Source organism: Aquarana catesbeiana, linkage group LG05 (genome assembly GCF_042186555.1).
Source record: "Aquarana catesbeiana isolate 2022-GZ linkage group LG05, ASM4218655v1, whole genome shotgun sequence".
In the NCBI taxonomy this organism is placed as follows: domain Eukaryota; kingdom Metazoa; phylum Chordata; class Amphibia; order Anura; family Ranidae; genus Aquarana; species Aquarana catesbeiana.
In genome coordinates, this window is record NC_133328.1 from 466969883 (window position 1) to 466997260 (window position 27378).

At 43.4% G+C, this 27378-nt stretch overlaps 1 protein-coding gene across 1 annotated transcript in view; it reads right to left on the reverse strand.

Moving 5' to 3' along the window:
• EMILIN2 (elastin microfibril interfacer 2) overlaps positions 1-27378 on the reverse strand; it is a 109063-nt gene that overhangs the window by 74617 nt on the left and 7068 nt on the right. The window lies entirely within an intron of this gene.

A 27378-nucleotide genomic window follows, 5' to 3' on the forward strand; every position in this document is an offset into this window, starting at 1 on the left:
ACACAAGCAGTAATTTGTAATTGCCAGTAAGAAAAACAGATACTTACATAGGCTTTGAAGTTACTAAACTACTAAGTCATGTTTCCACTTTAAACAGTAGTACTTTATGAAACACATATATCTAATAAATCTTATATTAAAGAGAGGTATACTATTTGAGGGGACCGCAGTTAAAGCCAGCACTTGCTTAGTGCAAAACATAAAAATGCTATTATATTCTCAGTAATTTGGTGGGAAAAAAAAGCAAGTAACGTAAAATAGAACATATACATAAAGTCTCACAGGGCACTTAAAATTAAGTACGAAATGGAAAGTTATTGATGGAAATAGCTTTAGTAGTTATTGCTAAAATATAAAATTGGTGGGAAAAAAAATTTCAACATGGTGGCAAAGAGGATAGTACCTTCATGAAAGTTGCAAGTCCATAATGCTTAAATTAAAAAATAAACCATACACCATGATTATACAGTGCCTTGAAAAAGTATTCACACCCCTTGAAAATTTTCCACATTTTGACATGTTACAACCAAAAACATAAATGTATTTTATTGGGATTTTATGTGATAGACCAACACAAAGTGGCACATGATTGTGAAGTGGAAGGAAAATGATAAATGGTTTTAAACATTTTTTACAAATAAATATGTTAAAAGTGTGGTGTGCATTTGTGTTCAACCCCCTTTACTCCGATACCTCTAACTAAAATCTAGTGGAACCAATTGCCTTCAGAAGTCACCTAATTAGTAAAAAGAGCACACCTGTGTGTAATTTTAACGCAGTATAAATACAGCTGTTCTGTGAAGCCCTCAGAGGTTTGTTAGAGAACAATAGTGAACAAACAGCATCATGAAGGTCAAGGAAAACACCAGACAGGTCAGGGATAAAGTTGTGAAATTTAAAGCAGAATTAGGTTATAAAACAATATCCCAAGCTATGAACATCTTATGGAGCACTGTCCAATCCATCATCCAAAAATTGAAAAAGGGTATGGCACAAATGCAAGCCTAACAAGACATGGCCGTCCACCTAAACTGACAGGTCGGGCAAGCAGAGCATTAAATCAGAGATCAACTAAAAAAGCCCATGGTAATTCTGGAGGAGCTGCAGAGATGCACAGCTCAGGTGGGAGAATCTGTCCACAGGACAACGTTTAGTCGTGCACTCCACAAATCTGGCCTTTATTTAAGAGTGGCAAAAAGAAAGCCATTGCTGAAAGAAAGCCATAAGAAGTCTTGTTTACAGTTTGCAAAAAGCTATGTGGGGGATACAGCAAACGAGGAAGAAGGTGCTCTGATCAGATGAGACCAAAATTGAATTTTGACCTAAAAGCAAAAAGCTATGTGAGGCAGAAAACTAACACTGCACATCACCCTGAACACACCATCCCCACTGCGAAACATGATGGTTGCAGCATCATGTTGTGGGGATGCTTTTCTTCAGCAGGGACAGGGAAGCTAGTCAGAGTTAATGGGAAGATGGATGGAGCCAAATACAGGGCAATCTTAGAAGAAAGCCTGTTATGCCGCGTACACACGACCGGTTTTGCCGTTGGAATAAACGCCAAAGGTTTCTCCGATGGAACTCCGACAGAATTCCATTCAAGCGGTCTTGCCTACACACGGTCAAACCAAAGCCCGACCGTCCAGAACGCGGTGACGTACAACGTGTACAACGGGACTAGAAAAAGGAAGTGCAATAGCCAGTAGCCAATAGCTTCCGTCTCGTACTTGCTTCAGAGCATGCGTCGTTTTTGGTCCGTCAGAACTGCATACAGACGAGCGGTTTTCCCAATAGGAATTGGTTCCGTCGGAAATATTTAGAACACGTTCCATTTCTAGGTCCATCAGAATTTTCGAAAAAAAAAAAATTCCACACAATCGGAATAGACGATAAAAAAAAGCTTCCGCCTGACTTTTTTTTGTCGGACATTCCGCTCGTGTGTACGCGGCTTTAGAGTCTGCAAAAGACTTGAGACTGGGGCGGAGGTTTACCCTGCAGCAGGACAACGACCCTAAACATACAGCCAGAGCTACAATGGAATGGTTTAGATTAAAGCATATTCTTGTTTTAGAATGGCCCAGTCAAAATCCAGACTTAAATCCAATTGAGAATCTGTGGCAAGACTTAAAAATTGCTGTTCACAGATGCTCTTCATATAATCTGACAGAGCTTGAGCTATTTTGCAAAGAAGAATGGGCAAATATTTCACTCTCTAGATCTGCAAAGCTGGTAGAGACATACCCAAAAAAGACTTGCAGCTGTAATTGCAGCGAAAGGTGGTTCTACAAAGTATTGACTGAATACAAATGCACGCCACACTTTTCACATATGTATTTGTAAAATATTTGGAAAACAATTTATTGTTTTCCTTCCCCTTCAATATTATGTGCCACTTTATGTTGGTCCATCATATAAAATCCCAATAAAATACATTTACGTTTTTGCTTGTAACATGACAAAATGTGGAAAATTTCAAGGGGTATGAATACTTTTTCAAGGCACTTTAAATGTACAATTTAGTAATCACATTACATAAAACACATTTGAGTGGATTAAATATTCCTTTAGGAAATCCAATTCTAGTAGCTGTTTGAGATGGCAGCTTCCAAAAACTTGCTGAAGCAGTGTGAAATTCTGAACCTTCCAACAAGGTGTCAGTGGCCAAATCTTACCCAACACACTTCAAATCTAAGTGCGTCAAATGCCAACACATACAACATTCTGGGCTAGGATCTAAAGAAGAGTTATATAACATTACGAACATGCTGGTCAAAAAGACCCAGTGAATATGCAAAAAGGACAAGTAATGGAAAAATGGACGCGATACACACAATAGATCTTTGTATATTGAAGAATTAGATTTCTGCTTTTGTATATTAAAGAAAATGGAGCCAGTAAACAACACACACTGCCTTCAAAGTAGTTTCTTAAGCAGATGCAATGCCCAGAGTACAGAGTTTCCAGTACATGGAAAATGGAAATGGAAATGTTAAATTTGGAGGAAAACAAAAACTGTTATAGTTGGGGAGTATAAAAAGGAGGATGTTTAGCTCTATGTATTCCCTCCTACTCAATCAACTGAAGGAGATGGGTCATGTACAAATGTACAAGTAGCCTTAATACAAAATGGGAGATGGGTCATGTACAAATGTACAAGTAGCCTTAATACAAAATGCATATAATACATATCCTTTGGGGCAGGGAGTGATAATAAATATCTCTAGTAAAGACATAGACTGCAACAAAACACACTTTGCAGTAAAGAATGGAAGGGTTAGAACCTCTGTAAAGAGAATGCTCATAGCACCCCCCCCCCCCCCCCAAGGAATTCAGTGTTTCCCTGCAGCAATCTGCTGCCACAGGCCACGTCTAGTATCTCCATCTTCCCTTCCCTATACCATCGGGAGCCGCCTGTCTTTTCCTGGTTGTTGCAGCCAGCAACCCGATGAATGATTTTGTGCCAGGTCCACCCTACAGCTACTGTATGTCCCTTTCCCTGCAGCCTCCTGAGACATGTGAAGGGAATATCCCTGGGGACTGCAGGAATAGGACATATTATTCTCACCTAGGCGAGAATGGAGCCAGGAAGGAATAGGCTGGATTAGGCAAAAATAAGAATAATAAAATGTTTTATATATGGGGGGGGGGGGTTCTGGGGAGGAAAACTAAATTTTTGGCAAGGTCTGCTTTAAAGCGGAGCTCCAGCCAAAAGTGGAAGTTTTGCTTTAAGCAGTCCCCCCCCCCACCTATGCCACATTCGGCATGTCATTTTTTTTGGGGGGGGGGGGGTGGATACTTAGTTTTGACAGGTACCCGCTCTCACTCCTGCTTGGATCACCTAGGCAATCCGAGCAGAAGTTCTTCTCAACCCCTGCCTCCATGCAGTCTTCTGAGACACATGTCACAGGTCCCAAAAGACTGTCCGACCATTCGGGGAGGCACAGCGTGACTCGCGCATGCGCAGTGTGCACCCAGCCGTGAAGCCACAAACTGTTACAGCCAGGTGCCCACAGTTGAAATGCTGGCGCCGGGGAGAGAAGCGATGGTTTGGGCGACCGCATCGCTGGATCTTGGGACAGGTGAGCGTGTGTTTATTAAAAGTCAGCAGTTAAACTTTTTGTAGCTGCTGACTTTTAATAAGCACAAAAACAACTGGAGCTCCGCTTTAAGGTATTTAAACTGTATGGGTTTTACTGTTCTGGTGACAATCTCACATCTCATTTTTGTCCTGCTTTTCCAGGCTGTCAGAAGGACAATGAGGAGAAATATCCCCAGCATGGTACAGACCACAATAATGGTTTGACAGAAGTATTTTCTTGTTCCAAGTTTATCTACATAAAGTTTAGGCTGGAGTTTGCCTTAAGCATCAGAGAAGTCAGGAACAAAAATGAAATAGTTTGTCCGTTTCAGAAAAAAAAAAAAAAAGACAAGTCCATCTAGTTCAGTGATGGAGAACCTTGCACCCCCCCCGATGCTTTGGAACTACATTTCTCATGATGCTCATGCACTCTGCAGTGTAGATGAGCATCATGGGAAATGTAGTTCCAAAACATCTGGGGTGCCAAGGTTCGCAATCACTGATTTAGTTCAGCCAATAGAAAAACTAAACATAGTAGGTAACAAAGGAAAAATTAGATCCTAGGGCTAACCGAGGAGAATTTTCATGTTAAAAGAGAAATACGAGTTTGGAATTTTTTACCCAATCATACTTACCTAGGTGAATGCAGCATCAGTCTGCCCCCCGGTGTCTATGCACCGAGAACTGAACCATTGAACATCGCCGATAGCTCGGTTTTCTGCCCCTCCATGCTCACTGGAGCGCTGATCTGTGTAGGGACAGGGAGCGGCTGTCTCAGTAGCTCACTGAGAGGCTGAGATGCCCATGAATAAGCTATTGCGCTGCATAGAACCCAACCGCCATGGCCATCATTTGGAGGCACAGTGGTGTAGTGGGTAGCACTCTCACCTAGCAGTAAGAAGGGTCACTGGTTCAAATCCCAACCACGACACTACCTGCCTGGAGTTTGCATGTTCTCCCTGTGCCTGCGTGGGTTTCCTCCAGGTACTCCGGTTTCCTCCCACACTCCAAAGACATGCTGGTAGGTTAATTGGATCCTGTCTAAATTGTCCCTAGTATGTATGTATGAATGTGAGTTAGGGACCTTAGATTGTAAGCTCCTTGTGGGTAGGGACTGATGTGAATGTACAATGTATATGTAAAGCTCTGCGTAAATTGACAGTGCTATATAAGTACCTGAAATAAATAAGTCAAGGCACCCGGTGGATCCAGCCTTTCAGAGTCGGGATGATGTGGTGCCTGGACTGATCTTTGTGACATCAGCAGAGAGCGGACTTCAGACTGCTCTCTGCTGAAAACGGGTCACAGGAGGAGTGCAAAATAAGTTGCACTCCTGTGACCCTTAGGAGAAGCTCAGCCAAACAAGCCCAGGCTGGACTTCTCCTTTAACTAAGGTAATAGCAGATATTCTGTGGTGACTGCTCTTCGGCCTTATGAAGGCTGAAAAGGATGACGGTTTTACTCTAAGTCAAGTTTAGAACAAGGTTGGGCCGGGCCAGATAGCACATGATCCTTACTCTGCTGCTGCAATGATGGCACTACTGCTATGCCTAGATCATAAACAGAAGCCCTGGGTCTGTGGGCTTTGCCCCTTGTATTCAAAGACTGGCATAACTAGAGTTTTTCTTCTAGGCTCCTGGTTACCATATGTGCTACTACGGTGGAAGCTGTGCCTCTGCCGCACAATATAACATTTACTTTAAAGATACATCAGCTAATAACTTTTTTTACAATGCTTAGCAAACAGATGCATATGGAAGATTAGTGTGTTATTTTTAGTTTTTAAAACAATGCTACATCTGTCTAAAAGGGAAAAAAGTGCAAGATTAGGATAAGCAACTTTATCTCAGCCTCCTCATTTGAGTCTGGACAGATGTTGAGTTACCAGGACAACTCCCGGATCATCAACAACACCCTGTGTTCTTATTTTTATTGCAGAAGAGAGGAAATTGGCTGAAGACACAATCTCCTTAAATAGAAATGTATTAAACAAATCATTTGCATAATCTAAAATCAGTTTTAAATACAAGTGTTGAGTTAACAAACCTACATTTTAATATGAAACCAAGCTTTTGTTTTTTGTTTTTATGGATTAAAAGAACGTTCATGTATTATTTTAATAAGATTATACAGGTCTTACACAACAAATCCATGCAACAAGTGACTGGTTAACCTATGTGCCAATTCAATATCCAAGAAACAGGGCAAAGGTTCAGCAAAGCTCTGGGGCTGCGCACACCGCTTCCAAGTAACATCAACTTTATTGTTCAGCACAAGCACGGACACTCCACCCAGCTGTATGAGTAAGCCCAGTAGGGGACGAAGCATATTAGAAGGAAGATCTTTGGTGAAGTGTCTGGTTCCTGTGCTCAACAATACATTAGATTTTGCCCCGTGGAAGTGGTGTGCACCTCTAGAACTTGAATTGTGTGTGGGGGAAACAAACTCGAGGAGAAAGCATAAACGAGCTGAACCAGAGAATGGCAGAGGTCTCCAAATCAGCTTCAGCTTTTGTGAGCAAGAAATGGCAAAGATGTCGAAGTTACAAAGACCGTTTCGTTTATCTTAAAGTACAACTGCCCGGAAATAAAACAAAGTAAAATAAATACATGCATTCAGTTTAGGAACATACATAGTGCTTCAATGCACCTTCAAGGAATGTCAAGTTGAGAGAAATACAGAGGTTACTGACTTAAGAATGCCAACTGCCTGGCTGTTAAACTAATTTAATAGTTTTGCTGACTCAATGGCCTTAAAGAAGCATGCATCATGTAAAGCCAGGATTCCAGAGCTGCACATTTGTTATGGGTCAGTAACTCTAGGACAGTGATCGTGAACCTTGGCACCCCAGATGTTTTGGAACTACGTTTCCCATGATGCTCAACTACACTGCAGAGTGCATGGGCATCATGGGAAATGTAGTTTCAAAACATCTGGGGTGCCAAGGTTCGCCATCACTGCTCTCGGAGCTGAAGCCATAGTATCAAAATGATAGTCAGGAATTGGCATTTTTAGAAAGAGGTCAGCAATGGCACCAACCAAACGTCAATCTGAATGGATTTGCTTTCTAACCTCATGAAAGAAGCAGCTATCTAATCAATAAGATTCAAAGCTTCATTGTGGAAAATTTGTAATTGGTGCCTTTTCTTTCCATGTCTGACTCGTTTGGATAGAGCAGTCTATCATTTAAAACCTGCAGAGTCTGACCTCTGCGCACTGCTCTGTGCCTGCTTACTGCAGAAAATGATTCAACATAGCTGCTTCCAGAGTGGTTGTGTTAAAGCATGTTAAAGCAGTGTTAAACCCCAAGCCAAAAAAATATTATAAAGTAATATAGTATAGCTTACCAATCATTAGATGTGGTGGCTGCATTAGTTTTCTTTTTTCAGGCATTTTTCCTCTGGATTTTCACCTGGTGATCTGGCCAGTAACACACCACCTGTATTCGGGTGCCTATACTCTGGATGAGGGAGCAGCAGAGACACCTCTGGACTGTAGCATTGTCAGTCTGGGGGGAGGGGAGTGTTAGATGCACTAGCAGAATTAGATACACTAACAAATTAAAGCCAAACTCCAACTAACGCTTTATGTGAAGTTTCAAACATTTTTCTCCTTCTGGGATAAAGGTTTAACATAAATAAATAAAAGCTGTTCATTGTCAGCAACCCTGTTGGTAGTAAATAGTTGTCTTAACACTAACTGCTACAACTGAAAAACTGCTTGTTCTGTTTAAAAACAACAGACTTACTAGATCACCAGGTGAAAATAAAAGGAAAGAAAGCCTAAAAAAGAAAACAAATACAGTCATCACATCTAAGAATTGGTACGCTGCAAGATAATAAATGTTTGATTTTGGATTTATTACCGCTTTAACATTTGATCTCAGCACTAACAAACTTTTTCAATGAAATAAAATCCACTTGAAGTGGAGCTTCACCCAAAAGGGGAAGCTCTGCTTATCTGCCCCCCCACCTCCCCCCCGCTGCCACATTGGGTACCTTGTGGGTACCTAGTTTTGACAAACTCAGCCGGCCCATTGAGAAAGCGCAGCGCGATTCGCACATGCACAGTAGGAAACCAAATTTAAAATGATCAACGCTAATTATTACTACTATTATTATTATACAGGACTTATATAGCGCCAACATTTACAATATAGGGTATTGCAATACATTTGACCATTCCTCCTTTGTTCTATAGTTCAGCTAACATCCAAACCCACCATACTTCTCATGCATATGTGTAGACACAGCAATAAATGAGAGATTAAGCATTGTGCCCATATTATTTCCATCAACAGTGCCCTAGTAGGCATTGTCCATCTGCTATCTGGGACAATGGATGCTGATTTACATTTTAAATAGGCAATGGAGTATACATGTAAGGGCGTGGGATAATACCGTGCTTTTCTTTATAAAGAATTCTTGTTTCAGCCACGTGTTATATACTAATGTGCAAAATGTGACCAGTTACATAAAAGAATAAGTATCAGAAAAAAACAGAAGTTCAAGATTCACAGATACAAAATACAATTACAGAAATGCGCAAATTGCAGCCAGAGAAACTACTCAAATAGAATCAAACTTTAACAAAATGTAAATCAGACAGTATATGGACAGCAACATTATTCATTCTGCAGATCTCAGTATATCTAAAGCTAAAACATTTTAAATATAATAGTTATTAAGACTTTTAATTTTCTACTGCTCTATATGTCCTGCTTGGGAGATCCACACTTAGTGCTATATTATATATATATATATATATATATATATATATATATATATATATATATATATACACATATATATATATATAGCACTAACAGTTCTCAGTGTTTTATATCAGGCCCCCAAGGAACATACAATTTAAGGACCCCCACCTTACATATGTGTACATATTTGTTGACACCAAAACAGAAGGAAGTCTTCTCATAGGACTTGATGCTGTGACAACTAAGAGAGGATTTTCTTCACTTTAGAGATATTTTCTCCAACTTCCTGCTGTGCCTACCAGGCAAGAAGTGGAGTGATATATTTACAATGGGGGGGACAGAAGGCAAGTTAAACCATCCAAATCTGTAAAAAAAAAAATATATATATATATATATATATATATATATATATATATATATATATATATATATATATTACATATATATACATATATATGTGTACATATATATATATATATATATATAAAATTAGACTCTTCCTATACATTTACCAAGTATTCTGACTCATGTGACCATCAGCAATGAGAGATTACTCTTTACCTTTATAGAAAGTTTATTAGGTCTATCATAAAAATCCTTATACACTATAAGTGCAGTAATCAGAAACTGTCCTTATTATTCAAGGTTACTCCCATCAGTACTCTCTGCACTACCCTACATCAGCCAATCAGATTCTAATCTAGTCTTTTAAAAGACATTATATATTTAATGTTTTAAAGTTAGCATCTTGTAGTGCAGGCAGTTTGTTAGACAAATTAATACATTCCAAAAATCTGTTCATAAAAATAAACATTGTCAATACTAAATCCATTGTGTCATTATCTGGTGATCATCATAAAATTTATGGAAAGCTTACAATGTATAACATCATATCTAGCAATGTTGCACGGCTTTAATTTTCAGCAGCTGGAAATGGTTATGTAAACCATTGTAACAAAAAGCATTTGAATGGACAAAAATAGTCAGGGACTGTAATTCTGCCATGCATCGAACACATGGCTTAGCTGCTGTTCATTAAATGTAGTCATTCCATTAGGTTCGCTTCTAATAAGAAATTTGGATTTTGGTCGTTGAATTGCTTGCTAATCCTACTGAATAGTAACAATTTCCTCTAATTAACATGAAGTTGAATTTTAATGTGCATGAATGTAGGTTAATGCATAGTTGGCTGGCTACCCTCAAACTGCTTTGGTTTAAACAGAAGTTGCAATCAGCCTTTGCCAGACTGCCCCATCTCTCCCACATTTTTTATGCTTTTTGGGAACAAAGGCATTGAAATAAGAACATTATTTAGGGTTTATTCTCTAGTTCTAAATCCTGATCATGACATCCTTGAAAGTAGATACAGTTAAAAGTTAGGGTATTACATGCTTTATACAGTCACAGAGCCTCTGTCTGCAAGTAATGTTCAAAATACAAGTAATCCAACATGCTACTGATCATCTGCCCACTCACTCCCAACTACAGGTGCTGGCTCACCCATCAGTCCATCATTCCCTTGAAACACAAACCCTGAAGAGAAGAAAGGAAGCCGCCCTCTAATGCGTTTTACTGAAATGAACTTATTTGTAGAGTCACCACTAAAAAAATTAGGTCATTGTTTGAGCAAAACACGTTAGAGAGCAGAGGGTCAGTCCACTTGCCTGTACACTGGATGCAAAATATAGACTGAACAATTTTCTTTCCTGCAATCACGAGTTGCAGGAAAGAAAATTGCATGATTCCCCCATCAACACAGTCAGTGTTGATGGGGTAATAACTCCCGTGGAGCCCATATGTTCTCCCGGCGGGGGGAGTTGTTCCCCATCAGGAGAACACAGTGATTATTGTTAGCAGCTATAACAGCCGCTAGCAATAGTCACATGTAAAATCTGATAGGCCGTTTGCACAAAAGTTGATCGATCGATCAACTTGGGTACATTTAGCCTGCCCATACATGGTTTGAATTTCTACAAACTCTCTATGGCCAGCGTAAAGCTGACAGCAGCAACTTTTACTTTTGCAGAAGTGCGGCGACTCCACTCTTCTTTAGGATTAAAGTCCAAAATAGTCATGAAAAGGTTCCAGCACAAGGTCAAAATACTACAATGTTCTTTATTGAAAGATTAAATGACAAAAAAGGCAAGCATCATGTGTGCATTTCAGCTATTATGAAGGTCCTTTTGGGTTGAAACGCATAAGCTTATTTTTACATGATCTTTTAAAAAAGACATCTTGGAGGATTTTAGCATGTGCCATGTGGTCTCCATATTCATAAAAGCATGCAATTTAATTCCCATTTTATTTACCAGTATATATAGAACAATGTCATCTGCAAATAGTTACAATGCTGGTCAAAATACAATACTGAGCCCTTTCTGAACACCATTTCTGACTAAAATTGTCTGACTGAACAGATTTCATAAGTCAGGGCACAGAAGCTTACTGACTTGCCTCTCCCTCTTCATCATGACTACAACCAACTAGCACACCGATCTATACAAGATCCACAACTTATGAAGAAATGTATTTGTGCGTTTAATTGGGGCAATTGAGTTTCCTGAAGAAACTTCTATGACCCTGCTAGCAATTTACCATAATGGAGAGGATACAATTTAACAGGCAAGTATCTGTTTGGACGTGGTAACTCAACAGTTGCTGGTAGCACCGTACTTTTGACCTTCCTCCACATTAGGATGTCACTAGACGTACATAGGTCATCACACCAGGGACAAAGAAGTCATCTGACCAACCTGCAATCAAGTCCCCTTAAGGCTAAAGATCAGATACTTGTTGGCGGTCCCCAGGCAGTATGCCACAGTGACTGGGGTGGATTGAAAAACAGAACCTTTTTACATGTACACTAGAGCCAACTTTCAAACATTTTTTTTGGCCCAGATCATCCCCTGAGTCCCATGTTGACTGTCCATGCCAATGTTCACAGCAGATTTCAATACACTTTTTAACCCCTCTACTCTTTTTAGTCAGCAATTGGTTTGCATTGAAACCAAGTATTATGTGGAAAATAGGATTTTTTCGTCACACTTACTGTACCTGTAAAGTCCTTTTCTTTAAGTACATCATAGGACACAAAGTTAGGCTAATATTCATTACCTACTGGGTTATACGCCATTTCTAGGTGAATGGACACTGGTAGACAAAGTCTTAGACAGGAAGTGATCCCCTATATAACCCCTCCCATACAGGAAGTACATCAGTTTCGTAGCAAGCACTGAATCCTCAAAAAAAAAAAAAAAAAAAAAAAAGAGGAGAGGGGTCTCTGTGTCCCATGATGTACTTAAAGAAAAGGATTTTACAGGTAAGTATGATGAAAAAATCCTATTTTCTTTTTCATACATCATGGGACACAGAGTTAGGTTAATATTCATTTTCTACTGGGATGTCCCAGAGCAATAGCCCTGAGGGGAGGGAGACACCCTGCCAAACAATAGCCATCAGACCTTATACGGCAGCCCGCAGTACACTGCGGCCAAAAGCCGAGTCATCGGCTGCTCGAACATCCACATAACATTTTGTAAACGTATGCACTGAAGACCAGGTAGCAGCCTTATGCCGTGTACACACGGCCGGACTTTTCGACCAAACTTATCCGACGGATTCGACCGTGTGTGGGCTTCATCGGATCTGCAGCGGACTTTTTCGGTCGAAAATCAAACAGACTTTAGATTTGTAACATGTTTCAAATCATTCCGACGGCCTCGAGGTCGGTCGAAAAATCCGCTCGTCTGTATGCTAGTCCAACGGACGAAAACCGACGCTAGGGCAGCTATTGGCTACTGACTATCAACTTCCTTATTTTAGTCCGGTCGTACGTCATCACGTACGAATCCGTCGGACTTTGGTGTGATCGTGTGTAGGCAAGTCCGTTCATTCGAAAGTCCGTCGAAAGTCCGTCGGAAAGACCGTCGGACCTTTGATGCCGAAAAGTCCGCCCGTGTGTACACGGCATTACAAATATGAGCCACAGATACCTGATGGCGAAAAGCCCAGAAGGTTTCTACACCCCTGGTAGAATGAGCTCTCACCCTAAAGGGAGGAGCTTTACGTTTCAGACCATAGGCCTGAATAACCAATTGACGGACCCAATTGGCAATGGAAGCTTTGGAAGCTGCCTGCCCCTTCTTGGGTCCTCTTGGTAAAACAAAAAATGAGTCAGATCCTTGGATCTCTGCAGATCCAGACAAATAAACCTTGACTGCCCGGACAATGTCCAAGGAATGCAGTCGTCTCTCTTCTGCCGAACGAGGCCGAGAGAAAAAAGAAGGCAATATAATATCCTGATTTAAATGAAAGGCTGACAACACTTTTGGCAAAAAGGATGGAACTGGTTGTAACACGACCCTGTCATGGTGAAGGATCAAGTATGGTTCACTACATGAAAGGGCCACCAACTCGGACACCCTTCTAGCTGAGGTGATGGCCATCAGGAAGGCTAGCTTGCGTGACAGCAAGTCTAATGGAATTTCCTTGATAGGCTCAAATGGTTGTTTCTGTAACACAGACAGCACCAAGTTCAAGTCCCAAGGACATATAGGTGACTTAATGGGGGGGGGGGAAGCAAACAAGTTGCCCCCTGCATAAAGGTTCAGACCAGCGAATGGGAAGCTAAAGGCCTTTGGAAAAATACCGACAGGGCCGCAATCTGACTTCTGATTGTACTCAAAGCTAATCTGATTTCCACAGCTGACTTTAGAAAAGAGAGAAGAGAGAGAAAGTCTTCCAGACCTTATGATAGATCTTCCTAGTGACAGCTTTTCTAGCATTCACTAGAGTAGACACCACTGGTCCCGAGATGCCACGGTCCTTCAACACCCTGGCTTCGATAGCCATGCTGTCAAATTTAGAGACTGTAAATTGGGGTGGAATATAGGATCTTGAGACAGTAGATTGGGGCAGCGTGGAAGCATCCAAGACCCGTCTATTGCCAGTCTCACAATCTGGTGCCACCAGAATGACTGGAACCCCCTCTCTCCGAATCCTGCGCAACAAATGTGGAAGGAGAGGGATGGGGGGGGGAGCATAAACCAAGGGAGTACTGGCTCCATGGAACTACCAGAGCATCTGCTCCGATTGCCAGAGGATCCATTGTTCGGGACACAAACTGCTGTAGCTTGTTGTTGAACCTGGATTGCCAATAGGTCGACCTCTGGCCATCCCCAATGCTGGAAAATTTCCTGAAACACCCCTGGGTGTAGGGACCATTCCCCTGGGCAGATCTGCTGGCGGCTGAGATAATTTGCCTTCCAGTTCTCTACTCCTGGGATATGGACTGCCGATAAAATTGGTACATGTCCCTCTGCCCAGGCTAGTATGTGGTTCACCTCCTTCAGAGCTGAACGACTCCTGGTACCATCTTGGTGGTTTATATAGGCCACTGCAGTGGAATTGTCAGACTGAAACCTGATAGGGCAGTCCTGAAGCTCCACTGTTCAGGACCGTAGGGCCAGACATACTGCCCGTAACTCCAGGACGTTGACGGGCAGGATCTGTTCTGTCCTTGAACATTTCCCCTAAGCTGTGAGCCCCTCTAGGGTCGCTCCCCAGCCTGAGAGACTGGCATCTGTGGTCAGTAGTCTCCAAGTTACCACGAGGAAGGATCTTCCCTTTTGCAGGTTCTGATCCTGCAAACACCAGTTTAGGCTTAAGTGTGCCAGAGGCGATAATAACTCTGGTATGGGAGATTTTATTCCATCTTTCTGGCCAGAAAAGAATGGAAGCTCCTGACCCGACTAGCGTCTACATGCCAAGAGTTCCAGATACAGTAAATACAGTGTAGATATAATTTTTAGCATATTACGTCACAAGCGAACAGGCGGTACACTTCTTTAAACCAGACATTCTAACCTTTTAAAAATCAACGTATGCATCCTAAAATCAGACAAGTTCTGCAAAAAATATATATTTTTAGCTTTTTTTTTACTAAACTTCCGTTTCTCTGCAGTATGCTATTGCGGTTCCTTCATCTGTCTTAAATGATGTCAGCAAGCAAGCTTTTTGCACAGAAAGAGGAATGTAGCAGATTCCTGTAATGGGGAAGTCACAAATAGCTTCAACATGAAATACAAGAAATATGATTCTTAGCTGAAATTCTAAATCAGTCTTATTACACACATAACTATGGCCATATAAACTGACCCCTGTTCCTACTTCATTCCCCCCCTTTGATCATAATCATAGCGATTAATATGAGCGAGATTAAGCATCACTAGATAACATACAGTTTTGTTTTTTTTTCTTTTCTATGGTGACCTCACTAGCAGGCACAAAACATTCTTCTACCGAGATTATTCCCCATTGTCAGCTCCAGCCGGGTCTCTCATTAACTTATAAAACACTGGGATAGTGACCCTTGGCCCATGGTAACAATAAGAATGCAAAAAGAGTAAAAATATTAGCACTCCATACACTATAGGGAGAATCAGAAAATAATTAAAACTTGTCTCTGCAATACTTGAGTTGGTGATCAGGGTATGGTTTACCAGCTTACCGGTGGCGCTAAAGCTCCGAATGGTTAGCCAAGTTTTATAGGGAGCATAAGTAGGGTTATAACAGGTTATCTGATTTTCAACGGATCACATTGAATAGGTAGTCCCATTATGTATGCAAGTACCAGTCTCTGTGCCTGAGTCTGTGAGGTCAGCAGCTCATTTTACCCTGGAGTGGTGTATCCAGGGTGTCACCTCAGCTACCTTTATGGCTGTTGGGGTAGATAGCAGAACAGTGTAAGGACCCCTCCATTTTGGCCCTAGTGGGGTTAAGTTCCACTCCTTTACCCACACTGTGTCTCCTGGTTTAAAGGGGTGTACTGGGTTCGACAAGCTTACGGGCAGTTTCTCTTGAACCCATTTCCTTATGTCTTGCTTACTCTCCCCAAGTCTCTGTAGGTCTCCTCTTATCCCTCTAATGATGGGTGGGGGCCTACCATACAGTACCTTAAAGGGGACAGATTTGTCCTCTTTGTTGGGGTACTCCGAATTCTCAGTAAAGTAATGGGCAACATCAAGGTCCATTTCATTTGGGTTTCCTGACAGAGCTTGGCCAGTTGTGACTTAAGCATGCGGTTCATTCGTTCAACTTTTCCAGAGCTTTGGGGCCTATATGCAGTGTGTAGTTTCCAAGTAATCTTAAGTGCTGTTGCTAATTCCTGGAAGCACTTGTGGACAAAGTCAGGGCCATTGTCTGAGCCTATGGCGAAGGGGGATTCCATATCTGGGGATAAATATCTTTTATAAAACTGCTTCCGTCAGTAAAGTACTCAAAGTTTGGATTTTCCAAGGGTCTGTCTTTCAAGCTGGTCGGCTTGCATATCCATTAGCTGGAGACAGTCATGAGTTAGGGGTTCCTGTGAGGTGGGGAGCAGAGTGGCTGGGTTTAAAGTGTTTACAGTCTCTAAGTGGATATGAGGATTTTCACACAGCATAGATGATATTTAACCATTCGACTGTTAGTAAACCAGTGATTTCCCTTGTAATCCATTAATGCCTGTACTTGGTGTGGGACTCGGACATAAGTCTCCTGACCCAATGACAACTTGTCAGCTTCGGCCACAAGGAGGGCTGTTGCTGTGATGCCCTGCAGGCAGGATGGTCATCCCTGAGCTACAGTTTCCAGTTGTTTTGAAAGGTATGCTACAGGGCGCTGTCACGACCCAGAGTATTGTGTCAGGACTCCTACTGCTATTCCTTGTTTTTCACTGACATACAAATAGAAGACTTTTTGGCTATCTGGCAAGCCTAGCGCAGGAGCCTGCATTAGGGAGACCTTAATGCTCTGTTTTGTTGTTGTCCCCATTGAAAGGGTTCCTTTTCTCCCCCCCTTTGTGGATTCATAGAGGGGTCTGGCTTTTGTGGCAAAGTCCGGTATCCAGATTCAGCAGAATCCTGCCCCCCCCAGGAATTCACGTACTTGCCGTCTGGTAGTCGGGGTGGGAATTTGACAATCAGCTTCTTTCCTGCCTTCTCCCAATTGTCTCTGTCCTTGTGATATTCTGAATCCCAGGTACTTTACAGTCTCTTGTCAAAATTGCACCTTTCTCTGGGACACCTTATAACCTGCCTCCCACAGTAATTGTAACAGTTCATTAGTGACCGCTGGGTGCATGGTCATTACAGCCTGATTGACCGCTCTGAGGTCTTGAACAGGACGACAGTGAGCTGTTTCGGGTTTCTGTACTGGGAGTAGAGGTGTATTCCAGGGAGACTGACAGGGTTTTAGAATTCCATAGTGTAGGAATTTGTTTAAGTACTTTTGTATTCCTATTAGGGCTTTTAGAGGGACTAGGTACTGTTTCAGGTTGACTGGAGTGGCTCCTGATTTTAATACAATAAGGATTGGGGGAACGTGTCTGGCTAATCCTGGTGGGTTGTCGTCTGCCCATAGTCCCGGGATGTCTTGCAGTATGTGGGCTTCAAAGGGATGGGGCAATTTTAGGATAGCCTGTCCGTCAGATTGGAAGTATATGTATGCTCTGAGTTTAGCAAGTAAGTCTCTGCCCAGCAAGGGAATAGGGGAAACCGGCATGTACAGGAACTGATGTTGGACTTGATGCCCCCCCCCCAAACTACAAAGTCTTTCTAATAGGAAGGGTCTTTTGCCTTTATACTTCTGCACTGCTTGGTTAATTCTGTGTCTCTCCTCAGTATTAAAAAGGGTCAATAAAAGTTGCTGGCAGTCCGACCAAGTGGGGTTATGGGTCTGAGTTATTGAACGGAGCAAATCTGTGATGGCTTGGGGCTTCTCAGAGTAGGCAGGATTATGAATCTTCCAGTTCAGTAAATCTGTTGTGGTAAAAAGGGGTGTAAACTAGGATCCGATGTTCCTCCACCACCTGTTTTCTTAGGGGCATTTGCAGAGGTATGTTGAAAGACGGGGCAAGGGTCCGGCTGTTTGCATCAGGATTTCTCGGAGTGGAAGTGGACACTTGATTGGGGAGCCCATTGACTACTACTGAGTTCCCTATTTCTGTCCTGCCTATACCCAGAGTGTTACGGTTCGGAGTATATTTACTGAGATTTGGCATTGACAAACTTGCTGAATCTGATGTAGGTGGACAACAACTTGAGTCCCCTTGTTTACTGGACGGGGCATTTGGACATGGCTCTGACCTGTCTCTATCTGAGGTCCGTTCATCTACATACGGGGAAGGCTGATCTGTCTCTTCGGGTTGAGAATATATGTGTTTTGTTTGTTTTGTCAGTGGTACTACTCTTGTCATAACCATGATTCTACACTGTTCCTCTTTTTGTGACTTCTATCCACTGCAGGTCTTTATCTCCCATTTGTCCAAAGGATGCACAATCATCCAGACGGACGTTTTCTCCTAGCTGACTGACTGACTGGCTGAGGATTTATCCTAGAGATGCACAATCATCTGACGGATATTCCTCCTGACTGCCTGGCTGAGGATTTATCCGAGAGATGCACAATCATCTGGACGGATATTCCTCCTGACTGGCTGGTCTGAGGATTTATCCGAGAGATGCACAATCATCTGGATGGATATTCCTCCTGACTGGCTGGCTGAGGATCAGTGGCCTGGGCGCGGTCTCCCGGCCAGGAGCCGCACTTAGAAGAGGACCACGGTCACTTCACCACAAAGTGATGTCTCATACACACATCAATCATACCAGACACTCCCACCCAAAAATTACTGACTGACTGAGGATTCGTCCGAAAGATGCACAATCATCTGAACGGACATCTCTCTCGGAAGGTGATCAGGCTTCCCTTCTCTCGATCCATCGAGAGGCTGTCTGGCTGTCTGACTGTTATCCAAAAACAGAAGTAAAAAGACTCTCACCTGTTCCCGTTGGAGCTCCAGCTATCTATTTCTCAGATTCCCAGGTCCTTTTGACACTACCAAGGTTGTCCACAGCAGGCCACCAAATGGGACACAGCGCAGTCTCCTAGATAACAGTTCTAGAAGGCGCCTTTTGAGACTACGATATAGCCCGCAGGGCTGGCCTCTCGGACCACTCCTTGTAGGTCTGGTGGAAAACAGTGCCACCTGCCTCAACAGGTCACACCGATATTCCCCCCTCACGGCCAAATGCACCAAATAAAGTAGCAGAATATCGGTAATGACATTATTGGACAAAGAACTCTGGTATGGGAGATTTTATTCCATCTTTCTGGCCAGAAAAGAATGGAAGCTCCTGACCCGACTAGCGTCTATATGCCAAGAGTTCCAGATACAGTGAATACAGTGTAGATATAATTTTTAGCATATTACGTCACAAGCGAACAGGCGGTACACTTCTTTATACCAGACATTCTAACCTTTTAAAATTCAACGTATGCATCCTAAAATCAGACAAGTTCTGCAAAAAATATATATTTTTAGCTTTTTTTTTACTAAACTTCCGTTTCTCTGCAGTATGCTATTGCGGTTCCTTCATCTGTCTTAAATGATGTCAGCAAGCAAGCTTTTTGCACAGAAAGAGGAATGTAGCAGATTCCTGTAATGGGGAAGTCATAAATAGCTTCAACATGAAATACAAGAAATATGATTCTTAGCTGAAATTCTAAATCAGTCTTACTACACACATAACTATGGCCATATAAACTGACCCCTGTTCCTACTTCATTCCCCCTTTGATCATAATCATAGCGAATAATATGAGCAAGATTAAGCATCACTAGATAACATACAGTTTTGTTTTTTTTTCTTTTCTATGGTGACCTCACTAGCAGGCACAAAACATTTTTCTACCGAGATTATTCCCCATTGTCAGCTCCAGCCGGGTCTCTCATTAACTTATAAAACACTGGGATAGTGACCCTTGGCCCATGGTAACAATAAGAATGCAAAAAGAGTAAAAATATTAGCAGAAAATAATTAAAACTTGTCTCTGCAATACTTGAGTTGGTGATCAGGGTATGGTTTACCAGCTTATCGGTGGCGCTAAAGCTCCGAATGGTTAGCCAAGTTTTATAGGGAGCATAAGTAGGGTTATAAAAGGTTATCTGATTTTCAACGGATCACATTGAATAGGTAGTCCCATTATGTATGCAAGTACCAGTCTCTGTGCCTGAGTCTGTGAGGTCAGCAGCTCATTTTACCCTGGAGTGGTGTATCCAGGGTGTCACCTCAGCTACCTTTATTTCTGCAAAAAATATATCTTTTTAGCTTTTTTTACTAAACTTCCGTTTCTCTGCAGTATGCTATTGCGGTTCCTTCATCTGTCTTAAATGATGTCAGCAAGCAAGCTTTTTGCACACAAAGAGGAATGTAGCAGATTCCTGTAATGGGGAAGTCACAAATAGCTTCAACATGAAATACAAGAAATATGATTCTTAGCTGAAATTCTAAATCAGTCTTACTACACACATAACTATGGCCATATAAACTGACCCCTGTTCCTACTTCAATAAAACATTGGATAATCCAGGGCTTGTCCTCTGCTGTTCCAAGCCAACAACATGTCTTGTTGTATAGTCCTGGAATGGAACTGAGCATAGGGCACTGCCTCGAAGGAGGACACCATCCTTCCTAGAAGACTCATACAGAGCTGAATGGAGGGTTGTCTGGTGCTCCTTATATGACGCACCTGATCCTTACTTGCTTGGACCCTATATAGGTTCAGACATTAATACTTCAGACTTTGAGCTGGTCTCAAGGCTGATTTTTCAGTATTTATGACCCAGCCTAAGCTTTCCAAATACCGCACTGTGCAGGTTATGCTCTGTTCTAGAGCCTGTAGTGAGTGATCTCTAAGCAGGAGGTTGTCCAGATACCCGAGCACCAAGATCCCTTGGACCCTTAAAAGACCCAGTACTGGTGCTAGGACCTTTGTGAACACCCGGGGAGCTGTGGCAAGCCCTAAGGGTAGAGCCACAAACTGAAAATGACCTTCCTCTACTGCAAATCGCAGGAACCTCTGATGAGGCTGAAAGATAGGTATGTGTAAATACGCATCCTTTACATGGGCGTCCGCAGAACTTTTTTCGCGAGGGCATCATTTTAGGGTCACCCATGCAGCTCCCCTTTTCGACAATGTCATTATCACTTTATCATGGTTAGAGACTGCAGACGTAGTATAGTCCCTAGGATAAGTAATGGATAATGGCTGATTCTTCCGGCTGGATGATCGCTCACTTTGGGTTCCCAAGGGGCGACTCTGGTCAGTAGTGTAGCATGTCTGTACCCTGGTAGTGGCTCAGTCTTGCTCTCTCTGGTGGTGCTGGGCAGTGTGGCTCTCTCTCTGGCTTCTGCCCAGCACACTCCTCGTTCTTTGTCCTGTAGCACTCTCTCCCTCAGCTTTTTTCCAGGCTGCAGTCTTTCAATCTCTCTCTTGATCGAGCAGTAGCCTCCTCCCTGTGGAAAATGGGGCCGCCAATCTTTGGGACTACATGTCCCATGATGCTCTCCTCTCCTATTCTCTTTTGATTTGCCCTCAGTTATGGCCAATAGGGAAGGAACGGAGCGGGCAGGAAGTTGGGCGGGGAACTGGCGAGAGCTGTTGTCTCTTCTCCCTGACAGTAGAAAGGGGGGGTGAGCGGGGGAAACCTGACAGCCTGCAGCTCGCCTTTCTGCTGTTACAGCGCCACCGAGTTCTCTGCTGCACTGAGCAGGGAAAAGAGCCGAAGTCACACTACACTGATGGGGGGCTTGACAGCACCTTGATGGTGTCACCCCACTGGCAGGTGGCACCCGGGTGCTGGCTGCCCACACTATGACAGCGACGCAACTGTGATGAATTTAAGATCCAATCCCTGATTCCGGGGGGGCACTTGACCCCCCTTGCCACTACCTGCGGACGCCCATGGTCCTTTATATCGATGGAGGGTAGAAAGTCTCCCATCTCGAGCGAGGCTACAACTGAGCAGACAGACTCCATCCGAAAGGACTGAATTAGTAGATACTGGTTTCACAGATCTTAGATCTAAAATGGGCCTTGTGTCCCCGTTTGTTTTTTGAACCGTAAACAGGTTCAAATAAAACCCTGCGCCCCTTTCGGATACAGGAACCTGTACAATCACTCCTTGATGCACTAAATGATGTAGTGCATGAAACAGCAAGTTTCTTTTTGGAGGATCCGAGGGAACGCTGAATCTTAGAAACATTTGAGGGGGGAACTCCCCGCAACTCCAGCTTGTAAAAGCAGGATATAGTTGAGGTGACCCACTCGTCCTGAACCACTGTTTTCCAAAGGTCCGCAAAGTACAGCAGCCTTCCCCTCCACCCGATAGAGTGGGGGGTGTCTTCTCAAAAGGAGGGCTTGGTGCCAGGTTTAGAAGAGCTTTGGACCCAGGGCTTTTTCTGGCCCTGGCCTTGCGGCTTGCCCCAGGCTCTAGCGCCCTGTTGGTGGCAGAACTGCCTTAGCACTGAGACACCTGAGGAAGCAGTCCCTGAGGTTTTTAAAAATGGGGGATGCCTGGTGCTTCTCTTTACAGGAAGTAGAGAGCTCTTCCCTCCGGAAATCTTTTGGATATATTTGTCCAAATCATCAATAAACAAACGTTCTCCAAGAAAGGGGAAACCTGACAATAACTTCTTACAAGGAAGCTCGGCTGACCAGTTCTTAATCCACAAAAGTCTGCGCATATGTACACACAAGAGAGCCAAACGAGAAACTTGCTGTACTGAATCCTTTAAGGTAAGGAATTTTTCATCCATGGGATATAAATGGGAAAACCTCTTAGGAGGAACAAAAATCCTGTCAGGATGCTCCCAATCAGCATACACCGCCTGTTCCAACAGTGGGTGTAAGGGAAAAACCTTTCTGGCCTGAAGAGGCCCCAGGGAACCCAAAGAGGATCGGGGGGGTCAGTAATCTCTGCAAGAGGCAACTTAAGAGGCAACTTAAAGGCAGAATGAACTATCTTGGTAAGAGTCTGGATCAAAAGCCTCTGCGACTGAGAGTCAGACACCAACTGGATATCCCCTCGTCCAGATTGCTCAGAAGCAGACTCATCCGCCAGGCCCTCCACAGAATCCTGAGCTTTTAGCTCTTCCCCAGCCTCAACCCATTCCTGCGCAAAACTAGGAGGCTCAGGGGAGGGGGGGTCTGTCACACTTCTTGCCATCCTGCGGGATGGAGGCAATCATGCCAGCAATCCTGTGCTCTAATTCAGCTAGGGCCGAGGACAGTTCATCCTTGGTGATAAAGGGTGAAGCAGCAGCGTTGACTGTAGCCACCATACCAGATAGGCCCAGCAGCTCAGATTGCCCGGAAGCCTCTGGTGTTTCAGGGGATACAACACTAGGGATATGACTAGCTTCATCAGGAGTTACTGACGACATAGGTGTGCCATTTCCTGTAGTGTTAGTCCCGCTCCTCTTTTTTGAAGACATTTACAAGCCACAAAAAGAGAGTACCTGGGTGTAGTATTAACACACCTCAGAAGGGAGACCCCTTTGATGGGGCTCACCAAGCCCCTATGCAACAATCCTGCTAAGCATCTTAGCCTGCCAAGCAACACCTGGTGACTCACGTGACCGGGTAAGGAGAAATGAACCGCTGCAAATGCCTGGTTCTGAGCCTGCTCTGTGTCCCACAGCTGCCTTCTGGAAGCACTGCATACACAGCTTAAATAAACTGGCTGTACGCCGGGACGTCCTGCGCATGCGTGCACGGTCCCGGCAAATGGTGCAGCTGTATTCGCATATGACGTGAATCTCCATGTGTCCAGATTAGGCTACAGCGCATGCACAGCTCCGAGTTCGCACAACGCCAATGGTGAAGCCACGTGCTCCATGGCCGTCGAACAAACTGCTGAACACAGCTGCGATTTTGCGAATATATGTGCGCCATGGCGAACCAAGGCGAAACGGCGCACCATCATGTGCCATCACACAGGTAAAAAACAGCCAGACACAAGCAAAAAAGGATCTTGAGTCTTCTTTGCAAGGCTCGGGTACCATTTATCTAAGCATATAGAGCCTGTGTCAAATGGATCCGATCGGTCAATCCTTCGATACATTTAAGAACTGTTTGTGGGACTAGAGACCTGGAGCTCAGGAAGCTCAAACAAAACGTGCCCATCCACCTTGCAGACACTGGTAAAAAATGGGATGGGAATGAGGGACACCTATCAGCAAAAGTATTCAGGCATAGGACACACCCCTTGCCACGCCCCTTTAAAGGAGAGTTGTACAGAATATAAGATTGATTAAATCCACAAGTGATTTTTTTACCACTATTATTCCTTTATATTGGCTTTTGGAATTTACAAATGCAGCAATTTAGAAATCAGATGAAAGGTTTAGCACTGGGAAACACTTTTTGATAGAGAAAAAGTGCATTTCTTATACATCTATATAGATCAGACCAAAATGAGGGACAAATGAGGAGGAAAGAGGGACAGAGGGACATTACTCCAAATCAGGGACAGTCCCTCGAAATCAGGGACAGCTGGGAGCTATGGTTATATAGGAGATCACTTCCTGTCTAAGACTTTGTCTACCAGTGTCCATTCACCTAGAGATGGCGTATAACCCAGTAGGTAATGAATATTAGCCTAATGCCCTGTACACACGATAGGATTTTCCGACGGAAAATGTGTGATAGGACCTTGTTGTCGGAAATTCTGACCGTGTGGGGGCTCCATCACACATTTTCCATAGGAATTTCCGGCACACAAAGTTTGAGAGCAGGCTATAAAATTTTCCAACAACAAAATCCGTTGTCGGAAATTCCGATCATGTGTACACAAATCCGACGCACAAAGTGCCACGCATGCTCAGAATAAATTAAGAGACGAAAGCTATCGGCTACTGATAGTCCCGACGTACGTGTTTTACGTCACCACGTTCTGAACGATCGGATTTTCCGACAACTTTGTCCGACCGTGTGTATGCAAGACAAGTTTGAGCCAACATCCGTCAGAAAAAATCCTAGGATTTTGTTGTTGGAATGTCCGATCAATGTCCGACTGTGTGTACAGGGCATAACTCTGTGTCCCATGATGTATGAAAAAGAAATGACAAAAGTCCCCAGAGAACTGTTAATGTATTCAAAGTACATCTCTCCAGTGATCTCCACATGTAGAGATGTATCACTAGAGTTCAGTCATACACAGCCCCAGGCTGTACTCCAAACGCAAACATCACTTGCTATAAATGATCATGTATTAGATGACAACAGCCAATAATGAGTCTTTGAAGTGTCAGCAGCATTCATTATCACACATAAAGATTTACCAGCATTGTCTGCAATTCCCATGAAAATCGTCCCCTTTTTTTTTTAATGGAGAGGGGGTAACAAATTTCTTATTGCGAGTGCTCTGCATCTGCACATGGATCAGTCACACCTAGGGAGGAGACCATAATTGTTCCCACAGATGAGGGATCTCAAACCGTCTACTGCCAAAATAAGGCCGATATAAGCAGGAGAGGCTATCAATTCTGAGAATTGTGATGATTATAATTTTCTATTCTTCTTAAAGCCATACACTGATCTGTTTGTACAAATTAAATTAGGCCGGCCATAGTGAATTTCTTTCCTGCAACCACAGTGTTGACAGGGGAATCCCTTCCACCGAGCTATTGAATTCTCCCAGCAGGGGTGGGGGGAGCTGTCCCCGCCAGGAGAACACCGTGATTATTGCATGTAAATCTGGTAGGCTGGTTGTACCCAAGTTAAATCAATCAATCGACTTGACATTCAGTCTGCCCATACATGGTTCAAATATCGGCTGGTTCCTGCTGAACCGGCCAAGAGTTGAACAGTCTATGGCCAGCCTTAGATCCTCCAACAACTGTGTGATACAATAGTGTACCTGACTGGTTAAAATATATTGGTTTGTTTAGGCAGGCTCTCAACTATATGGCTTGGTTGATCTGAAGGAGCCTTTATGGATTATAAAGGATACTGTAAATTAGATTGTAACAGGCTCGGCCAGCTTGGAATGATAATGAGAGCATGTGCAAGTCAGCTTGCCAAACACGGATCAAATTTTGGCTAAAGCCTGGTACACACTACAGTTTTTTGTGTGTGCAACGCCCATGGACTGCACAGAAAAAAAACTGACAGCTCCGGTCGGGAGCCACTGTACTAACCATGCGAGGTTAGCCCAGCGTTCTCCCCCGCTGAGCTGTTTTGTTCTGATGGGGGCAGCCCTGCCAGAACATTCCAATCAGCGTTCTCTACCATTGGCTGATAACACTGATCGGGAGTCGGCCGAGTCTGTTGGCTGCTGGTTTTCCAGCATGCATATCCGATAGGAGCCGGCCAGTAGGGTTTGGTAAAAAAGTTTGGATGCTGAACCCTACTAAAATCCATGAGAGCAGAATTTGGCAAATTAAAAATGCCCATTTTCTTGGCTTATAGGCAGGGGGGTGTCAAAATCAGATATGGCCTGATTATTACATGGGGGTGCTTAATATTGGGGGGGCATCACTTGATCAGTTATCTGTTCAAGAGCAACTGGTGTTAAAATATATTCTCCATCTAGAAAATATTACTTTCCGGTACTTACCATAATACTTGTCAACAGTGACCATAGTGCAGGTGTGGTATAAGTTAGTGTCATCTTGTGTATTAGGGATGAACTCAGTGTTTGGTCCAAATGTAAGTTCCGACCAAACACAGGCTGTTCAGAAATTGGTCCGAGTGAAGCGAGTTATGCCACATCGCCATATTTGGGCAATGAGGTCACCACTATCCTAGCAGTCAATAGCTGGTAAGGAAGTAGCGGCTGCTCACACCTGTTGTGTCCTTACCAACCATTCGATCCATTCACTTACATGGCTGGTGTTCTGCCGAGAAAGTTCCGCTCGGCGGATAAGGACCCCCCTCTACTGCGCAGGCGCTGCGCCTGCGCAGTAGGATCCGGCGGAAATAGCCGAAGGGGAATAGGTCCAAATCAGCTGTACACGGCGCCTGTAAGAGGGCCCCTCGCGGGCTCGCTTCGCTCGCCACGCTTCGGGAACGGCCTCGCTTCGCTCGGCTCTTTTAGATTCCCCCTCTGGGTCCACTTGGATGGTTGGGAAGGAACCTGGACCCAGAGCGCAGGCGCCGTGTACAGCTGATTGTCGGGTGTTAGTAGTTCGTACTGCGCAGGCGCTGCGCCTGCGCAGTACAGGGGGGGAACTTATCCGCCGAGGAAACTTATTCGGCAAGACACCGGGAATCCCCAGACAAATAAACAAATGGGCAGAGAATGGAGGGTTAGCTCATTGCCTAAATATGGGCATTCTTTAAAAAAAAAAGAAAAAAGAAAGCACAGGGACCACTCTCCCTTAGGGGTCTACTATGTTTTTAGGGGACCTTTGGGGTTCATGTACGGATTTTTCTTTTTAAAAAAGCTGCAAGAGCCAGGTGTCATTTGCCGGCCATTGAAAATTTTATTCTTCCTTTGTATATGTCAATAACAAGAAAATGTCTGCATTTGTACATTGTTTAAAAAAAAGAAAAATCTGTACTAAAGCTGTATTATGGTAAGTACTTGAAATTAATATTTTCTAGATGGAGAATATATTTTAACACCAGTTGCTCTTGAATAGATAACTGATCAAGTGATGCCCCCCAATATTGAGCACCCTATGTAATAATCGGGGCATATCTGATCTCCTATGGGGTGATAATATACACCTCCAGGGGTGGTGTCAGTACAGCACAAG